We start from the raw sequence: 10,173 nt of genomic DNA on the forward strand, positions 1-10,173 counted from the left end.
CTAGTCCTTTGCGTCGAAAGGAGTCAGCTGGGGTGGTTCGGGCATCTGATTCGGATGCCTCCTGAAAACAAAGACACACACACACACACACACTATGGTCTTTGCAAATACATGTAGATCTATATGTGTGGGTTTGCATGCATGGCTTATAAGAATCAAGTTCAAAGTATGTTTAATTGGAAATGTAATGATCCACTGATAAATAAAATTAACGTCCCAAACGCCTTTCCAGTCATTTGTTGGATCTTTGGAAAAAAGTGATCTGTTCATTTGAACATTTTAAAGAATTTAGATATGATATCAGTACTTGCAGCACAATTCATGTGTCTGTGTGCTTGGTCAGATATATAGAACCAGTTGTTTACTTGCTTTAAACTGGGACTTTAGAGGAGAGCGACTCTTTGGAGAGATTGTACATCTGGTTCCCAATTGTGAGATGGAAGAGGTACTCATTTTTCTTAGGATTTTAACTGTGAGATACTTTGATGATCATATGTATTCATAATCATATGTGGTTCGGGCATCTGATTCAGAAAGATGAATTTGTTCAACTTGTTGGATGTTGCCTTGTGCTCATTAAAACACTTCCCACTGGGTTGCTTCGCCTAATCAGTGCTTTACAATCTGTACACATAGACATCCCTGCCCCAAAACCTCACATCGGATCAGGAAAAACTCCCAAATAACCCTTCAGGGGAAAAAAGTGAAGAAACCTTCAGGAGAGCAACAGAGGAGGATCCCTCTCCAAGATGGACAGGTGCAATAGATGTAATGTGTACAGAAGGACAGATTTAGAGTTAAAATACATTCAATGAATGTGACAGAGTGTATGAATAGTTCATAGTTGGCATATTCCACGATGGAGACCTCCACGATCCATCAGGCAGATGGAGGTAGAGAGGAGGAGTGTGCGGAGTCTCAACAGTGGGCGGAGTCTCAACAGTGGGCGGAGTCTCAATAGGGCAATGGCATAGTTGGTCGTAGACATATGCCACAATCCTGACCTTGATGATCCATCAGGCAGATGGAGGTAGAGAGGAGCAGTGGCGTAGGCTCAGCTGGGCAGTGGCATAGTTGGTAATATGCATATTCCACGATCCAGACCTCGATGATCCATCAGGCAGATGGGATCTATGGCGTCTCATCGGGTCATCGGACCCTATGAGACGTGAAGTCAAAAGGACTTCGGGGAGAAAGCACAACTGGTATTCACTTGAGGCCACTGAGACCTATTCTCTGGGAGAATTGTGGTTCAGAGGCTAAAACCCAACCGGGAATGTGTGGGTGGGAACTATATCTAACCATTTTCCCACCACCACCCCTGTGAATTCCCTTCTCTGAATGTCACAGAGCCCCCCACCTCCCATATAGCCTCTGCCCTTACTGGTCGCTGTCAAATGCTGTAAAATGTCCGTGAGAAGATAAGCTTTTATCTAAAAGCCTGATCTAAAACAGTTATATTGACTGACATGCACATACTATATTACTAATACAGTCTAGTAACAGGACCCCTTTAAAACAAGACGGTTCATTTCAGGGGTTTATCCTTCTAATACATACCGTATGTATATATTTTGAACTAGGGTTATCGCCTCATAGTTGGATGCCTCTGCCAATCACAAAAGTTGCAATTTATATCCATGTCTGTCCAAAATATCATCACTTCATCATTTTATCAAATGAGACATTCATGTGAAATTCTTATAATCACCATACTAATTTTTGAGTAATGGCCAAAAAGTAATCAGAACATACAAGTGGATGTTTGTGCTACATTTAAATGTACTTTCTTGAGTTTTTGAGACATCGTGTTCCAGAGAATAGATCAGATATATACTGTACATCGTGTACGGAGAAACACAAGGACAACCAGAAAACATAATGCCCCTAGACTCGGCTTTGCCTCGGTGCAGTGGCATAATAGCCTACAATTTCCCCACAAAGGGTTGAATTATTTTACTCTTCCGATGATTGTTAGAAATAAAAGCAGCTGGCAGTCGACGTTAAATAGTTTTCCTGTGAGCTACAGATGGACCACTGCAGCAGAAGACCAGGCAGAGAGATAGTAGATTAGATAAACAGCAAACCGTTTATCTTTAACAACATTGATACATTTATGGTTAGGGTTTGAAAAACCTCATAACAACTAGCTTGCAGTTACACAGACACCACATTCATTGAGTTTATTTTATGTATCTCTTACAATATGAGTTATGCATTATATAATATCTTATGCTTCTTATGCTTAAATCAATGGCTAACAAAGTGTTTGTTTATGTAGTTTCAAACACATGAATGAGCAGACATAGAGCAACATTAGCATTAATCTGGAGTCTTCATTATGGCTATTTGAAAGTTAGTCAAGTATGTGTTTGCTTTGTTTGTTGGCTCTTACACATACTACTTCATGTTATGCTAGCTTGGCGTTACGGTTTAATTGTCGTTCGGTATAATTGACCAGATGGGTTGATGAGAGTGGAAACAACCATGCAAGTCAAAGCAGATGTGCACGCAATAACACTAAAATAATTAGCTAAAATAGGCTAATAAAAATAATCATTGTCAATTATTTGTTTTAATGTTAATTTAAAATAGATATTGATGAATAAAGGGTTAACATGGTGATCCTGTACAAAGAGACAAACAGAGGTAAATAGATTTAACAGACCACGGCAGTTGAATCGGTGATAGGAGCATGAAGAGAAACAATCAGGTGGGGCGAGAGCGAGACAGGGAAGTCATCAGGATGAAAGACAAGCAACAGAGGCTAATTTAGATGTGATGGAGAGACGGATGTCATACAGTAAGACAGATGAAGAAATAAGAGAAAGCAAATAGAGCAGCAACCAGAGAAAAGAGGGAAGCAGCCTCCTTCCCTGAGATTATGGAGAAGGCATAACAGATTAGTTGACTCACGCCCTGTTTTCTGGGGCAGTGCTTCAGGACAGAGCCAAGATAGAAACACAACGCACCAAAAGTCAGCCTTGCCTAAAGATTAAAGCAACCTAGATGTTTCTCCTGATCTTAGTGAGCGATAACAAAACAGAATAAATATTCCACCAAACCCTGTTCCTCTTGATTTCATTACTAGTAGATGTCTAGCTGCTACAACATTTTGTATTTTTATTTGATGCTCTTTTTTTCTTCTTTAGGGGTGGGGGTATCAATCAATAAATCACTCACTCACACTAGTGTTCTTGGCAAATATACCTTAATACATTATAAAATGACATTTGTGCCAAGACCAAAAAAAAAGAAATGCAGTTTCTAATTGGATTCAGGTTTTACAAGTCTCTGCTGGCACCATGGCTCTGTGAATGTTGCTCTCGGCAAACAATTTATTGTACTGTTGATGAACACCAAGAGGCAGGACACAGGGTCGGGTTAATCCTTATAAGATGGAAGGATCGTCATTAATGTGACTCTGACGCTCTGCTTTTCCCAATACAAAAGGAAGTGATTGAAAAATGATTTAGAGACGTGCTCTGCAAACTCCAATAGGAGGAGAATTAATGAGTGAGACCACTATAAGATTATTGTGAAACACATTTATGTAAAAGCTGAATCAAAACAAGTCTGACAATGTTATTAAGAAAAGCCCAACATATGCAATAACAAAGCAGTAATGCATCTGTGATACAGCTTTTATTAAACTCTGGCTCTGTGCCTGAAATCAGCCAGAGGTTGTGTTATTGGTTCTCTGCTTTAAAGATAGTCTACCTCCAAACTAAAATCAATCAGTTTTGTTCACTTTTGATCGCCTGCTGGTGACATGAGCTAAAGTTATTCTTTTCATTGCAGCAGGGGGCAGCAAATTCTAAACTACCATGACTGAACAAGCTTCAGCACCAGGTGAAAATACCACAGTTAATTTGCATATTTCTGTTGTTGGTGCATGTGCTATGGCATCTCTGCATGTGGCTGCATATTTAGTTACGAGTGTGCGCATTTCTGTGTGTGTGCAATGCATTTTCTCCTCATGACAATACATGTGTGTGCTCAAGCATCATGTGTGCATCTCTGCCTTCATTATCGCAAAATGAAAGTGCATGCTCACAGGGCCTGAAAAGGGCATTATGTAATTTCAGGTAAATCTCACCCTTGCACGCTTGATGCTGACAGCCTAAAGAAATGAAATACACAGAGCTCAGTGTCATTGTGAGCATGTCTTTGTACATGCATGTTTTATAAAAAGCACATAAGGCATTTCCTGCATGTATCTGCTTCACAGAGGGCTGTAATCATGCTTATCATAATATTCCTGAGGTTTCGCGAGCACACAACTGTGGGAAAAAAAAGACAAATTTAAAAGGGAGAGAGCTAGAGTGAAATAGATAGAAAGCGGATGGCCAATGGTGGGAAATACGGTTCAACTAAAACGTGAGGAAAGAGAATGATGGGGAGAGGAAATGAAGAGGGGAGGGGCATGAGTGAGACTAATCTGCTGTGTAATGAAAGGAGGCCACACAGAGAAAATGGTTTCTGTACCTGGTCTGAGAAAGAGAGAGCAGAGGATGGAAAGAAAACTCGCAGGTCGAAAAGGGTAACACTGTCCATTGTCCTCGGTATGAAATCGGCAGAAACACTGAAGAGAATATCTCATTTCCATTGTTGTTTTCAGACAAAGAATTCATATATATATTATCTATTTTACGGGGGGAAACCAAAAAATTATTCAATGAATGACAATTGATTCAGTCTGTAAATATTGTATCATTTGTAATCTGTAAACCTTAAAAAACGAACTATCAATTCAGAATTATTTCTGTGTTTGGTTTAGTTTGTTTTTGGTGGATATCTAATTTTGAAAACAGAAAAATCACCAGAGAATTCATAGATACACACAGTGGCACATAGCAGTTGATCTTTATACTCAAACCCAGACATGAAAGTGGGCCATAAGAGAATTATAATCAGACCCCAAGTAAGAGAGCAATTATGGAACAGTGTGTAACCACAGCCTTTCTGTATGTCTGCAGAAAAAAACAGATACCAACAGATAAAACAATTAGGTGAACATAAAATACCATGAAAGTGGTCCAAAACCGACATATTACAGGAAATGCAGTAGATAGCACAATACAAATACAACACAAAGAGTTTATCATTAAACATTTCTCATGTTTGTAAACTGTTGGATTCCCTAAATGTTAAGTGCTACTAATTAAAGGTAACTTTTATCATTTATTGTCGTTTTCTTTCTTTCAGCGGTTCAATTCAAAGATGTCCTTGTGACTGTAAAGAGAGAGTCATATATAACGCTCTGGGAAGAAATAATATGTCCAATGATGCTCATGTCGAGCATAATGTGTGTCAGTTTCATCCAGTCAATCAATCCACATTCACACCGATTTAGTCTCTGAACAGTGAGAGACGTCAAACTGTGGAGCCATTTAAAATTATCTGACATAACGTACCAGATTCATTTTAATAATAACATGTTTCTTTCCTCTATCTACTTATTCTCTGCTGCCTATGTTTGTCTAAATGACACATTCATTTCCACTGACATTATGAACAGACAAAGAAAAGCTATTACACTGCATGGTAAACCCTACACGTCAACATCTTCATTGTATAATAAAGTGCAGCACACATTGTGTGTGGGGGAGAGAGGGTGAAATATATACAGAGAGAGAGAGACTATGTCACAGGGGTAAGGATGTCAAATTCTCCACCGTCTTTGAGTTCTCAGTCGGGTCAAAGGAGAAGAATCCCGAGGACCCTCCAGGCATCTTTCCTCCTCTCCATCACCCTCCCTGTCCTCTTCAGTAGGCAGCAAATGAAGTGTAGCCTGAAAAAAAAATCACCATTACCGTGATCTATCATCATCATTACCAGCATCTTTTATGCAATCAAGGCGTGAGTACTAACTAACCAAAGAACTGATCCAGTGACTCGTTTTGGTAGTACCTCATTTTAGGATTAAAAAAAAATAAGAATTTGGTAAGGAGGTTGGCGTCTACAGCGGGAGGTCATAAAGGTGTGAAGGGGCGAGCTTGTGGAGAGCTTTGTATGTGATGAAGAGAATCTTGAACTGGATTCTTTGCTGTATGGGGAGCCAGTGAAGCTCTTGAAGGACTGGGGACGGGCAGCTGAGTTCTGGATGTATTGTAGTTTGATTTTGGTGGGTGTGCCGTGCAATACGGACCACTTTTTCTGCAAGCCTGGAGAATCACAAAAAATGAGGTGAATACCTATTTTCTTCAAGTGTTAGCTGCTTTGTCATCGTCCTCACAATTTAATTACTGAAGCTGTAAAGCTGGGCCTGGATGTTCTACCTGTGTGCAGCTGGCTAGCTGTGAAAGGTCAAACTCATGTGTGTGAATGTGGGGGGGGGAGGTAGAGAGGGGGGATTGAGATGGGTCAGGGGAAATGTGACTGGAGGGGCAAAACATCTTTTGTTTTGTTTTCATGCACGGTTGAAATCTGCTTACAGTCAAATAAATATGATTTGCTACTTATAAATTGTCAAACTCATCATTTCTTGGTTGGTTCTTTGAGTTAAAATGAGTAAAATATATTTTCTCTTTCATGTTTTTACTTTGAACTGCAGACATTTGATTTAAACAATAAATACTGTGTGCCATAAGGATAATATATCAGAAATGTTGAGCACAGGCATTGAATGTGTTAGCATGCCTGCGTATTGTATGAATATGTTTGGATGTTACAAAGTGTATACACACACACACACACACACACACACACACACACATGTTTGTGCCCAGAACTGTGTGTGTTTGTTTAGTACACTCAATGAGTGGTCTATGCCCATTGGGTTGGCCCGGTGTTGCACGGTTCTGCAGTAATAGGTTTTGGCAGCTGTGTAATTTCTGTTGATTTACCCCTGACCTTGGAAAACTCTTCTTCTGCAGTGTAGGTGTCATTTGTAAGGAGCAAACACACACACACACACACACGCACACACACTGTATATGTTTATATACACAGAAGAGTCAAACAAGCAAGCAATTGATCCAAACACCACACATATTCATACTTACACTCACCAATCTGCAAATGCACACCCTCACACATCCGCCCCCACCACTCTCCATCTACACAAATTCACACATACATGCACACGCTTGGTGTTAATAGGTCACCAGACAATGACAACGTTTCCAATTTCACTGTCAAGTAATGTTGACTGGTTGAATGGGTCACTGGTTAGGTGGGGCGCCCGCTCTGTGGGGCTCGGGAGGACACTGTTCATCACTCTGGGCCTGGTTTCCGAAAGTCAAGGAGCCGACATGGAACTTGTTATGAAAGAAAAGGAAAACAGTAATACGAGAGGACTGCAATGTCTCTTGATTACTTAATTTACAGTACAAAGACCTTGAATAGTTATGTTTAAGCTATCAGATTTAATATCATGCTCCAAAATGTATGTATATGATATGATATTCCTTTATTCGTCCCACAGTGGGGAAATTAAAAAAATCATTATTCCTTCATTTGTTCATTATACTATATGTAAAAAATATGTGTTCCAAACATAAGTTTATTTTTAGTACAAGCCCTTAATAATGAAAAGTACAATGCATATCAGATGTTTATGACTGTATAGCTTTGAGTGTAGTTTTGCTGAGACATTTTACCACCATAAAAAACATTGTCAAAAACATCGGAAAATTGCTATGATAGCATAATAATTGACTGTAATGAGATGTTGATCGGATCTGATTGGTCAGCTTCCCTGGCTTTACCTCTCACTCTATTGAATCGTACAATCCTGCTTTCCACTCATCACACATTTCTTTCATTGATCACTAAAACACCCTCAATACCCTCTTACTTGTGGAAGCATCATTATCGCACCTCTCACTGCTCGAATGATGTGTGTGTGTGTGTGTGTGTGTGTTTATGTGTGTGTGTGTGTTGGTTGGTTCTTTGTGTGTGTCAGGGAGACCTGATCAATGGCAACAGTTGGCGGCAGGAGAGAAGTAAACACATCTTTGTACACATGCACGTTATCGTGGGTAGAGACAGAAAATGTGGTGCCTTACAAAATTGTGTAGTGCGTGGGAAAAATAGTACTGCATCGCTACTTCCCTCCATATTTAGATATCACATTTAATATAATATAGTTTGACTCATTTTGTTTCCTATTTTCAAAATAAGATGTACACACACTTACTTTTGACAATACTACGCTGTTACTTGTATGTAATGATGCGACATGTTGATTTTAAGTTGTAATGTAAAGTTTGAGTTTGCTTTTTACATTGGTTGATTACATCAAAGTCTTTCTCACTAAGAGTTATCAATACAACATTTAGAGCATTACCAAAAGAAGCAAACAACTATTTCCTGTATACATACAGTATATTTAGCAAAGATATGGTGTACTAATCTCTACCTGAGCAGTGAATGAAGTGTGTGTGGTTATCTGAGCTTCTCATGCGTTTGTGCATGCGTGATTAGACATGTTTTTACAACCCCAACATTTATCAATAATGTCTTTAATGTGGAAAATGTCGCTCTTACTGCTCTAATGTACTTTTTATGTTGCTGCTCATGTTCCAATAGCCAACCCCCATAGGAGCATTAAGTAGCTGTAACTGTCTAATGTTGCAACATTAAACATCTTCTTTTTGCAGCTGTTTAACTCTGATTTAAATTCAATTTGTATCATGCTGTAACATCAGCATGTTCTCAACAAACCATCGCACTTATTCAGTTTTTATAGAAGCTAGTATCCATTACGTTTCAAAATAATAAATCATTCCTATGTCAATCTGGAGGTCACCAAATCAATCTGGTGGGGCCTTGTAAAATATACAAACTTGGACATGTATCCTCGGTTGTTTACATTATGACGACCAAGTTGTCTGTACTGTTGTTCCAGGATGCAGTGTCCGTGTTGTCAGTGGGGTGAAGGCCTTTCTTCAGTTGCTTGTGTTTTGTCTATTTGATTGTATTTACTTAAGTTGCAGTGTGATGACACTGATATTGTCGAGAATAATTCTTACTTGTCTGCATTTAAATGAATGCATAATGTGTGACATCAAGTTTTGAGTTCCTTGGAGAGCTACATAGCATACCAGCAGTAGCAAGAGTAACATACGTAGAAACTAGGGCTGTGAAACGATTAAAATTTTTAATCGGATTAATCACAGGTTTCTGTGGATTAATCATGATTAATCACATATTTCCGATATTCTCGGTATATTTTGTGAGAACATAGAGATTTATGACAAAAGACGGATATATACATTTATACATTCTTCTATACAATGGTGCTGCAACTCAGCAGTTATTTAGCAGTTTTCTTCCATATGGAACATTAATACATCTTCATCCTAAACAGAATGTTTAACCCTCCTGTTACCTTTCGGGTCAATTTGACCTCATTCAATGTTTAATGTCGGTGTTCTTTGGGGTCAATTTGACCCCAGGCTGTTTTTCACTGTGTCAAACATATAAGAAATATCAACTTTTTTATTTATTTAAAGGGCTATTTAGGTAGTCAACAAACAAACATAAAGTACCTCACACTTAAACTTGGGAAGCAATATAAATTCTAATAATTTTCTGGAGGTTTTAATTGCTGGGGTCAAATTGACCCCGAGGGTAAAATATGTTAGTAAATGTAAAGGTAACAGGAGGGTTAAACAGAGCATTTTTCTCTTGTTTGTCAACCATTAACTCCACCATGATACAATCTAAAGGCCTCTAGTCTTCCTCTAGCAGCTGCTGAGGCAAACTGACTGTGTGGGTTTTCTTCATGAACTGGGGTCATGATGAAAGGGACGGCGGGGACACCGCTGCAAAGCTGAAACCTCACCGGCCGGACAGGTGGACAGATTGACAAGTGACTTTTTTTTTGCTCGGTCCCGATGCGCGCGCACGGCCTCTGTGGCGAGCGAGAGGGAGATCGATAAGTGTTAACGCAACGCGTAATAAAAGAACAAAGACGTGCTATAGAGAACAGGTCAGGGGGCGGGCCAATCTTTTTAATGTCATGCGATCTACCAACACTCCGCCGCGATCGACTGGCAGGTCGCGATCGACGTGTTGAGACCCTGATATACAGGAAGTAAAAGTCGTAACAAGGTTTCCGTAGGTGAACCTGCGGAAGGATAATTACCGATGAACAGACCGTCTGCATGAGAGCGGACAGAGTTCAGATTGAAGAGGTGTATTGGAAGTTCATTTTGCAAGTGA

The sequence above is a fragment of the Pseudoliparis swirei genome, chromosome 18 (genome assembly GCF_029220125.1).
Source record: "Pseudoliparis swirei isolate HS2019 ecotype Mariana Trench chromosome 18, NWPU_hadal_v1, whole genome shotgun sequence".
NCBI lineage: Eukaryota > Metazoa > Chordata > Actinopteri > Perciformes > Liparidae > Pseudoliparis > Pseudoliparis swirei.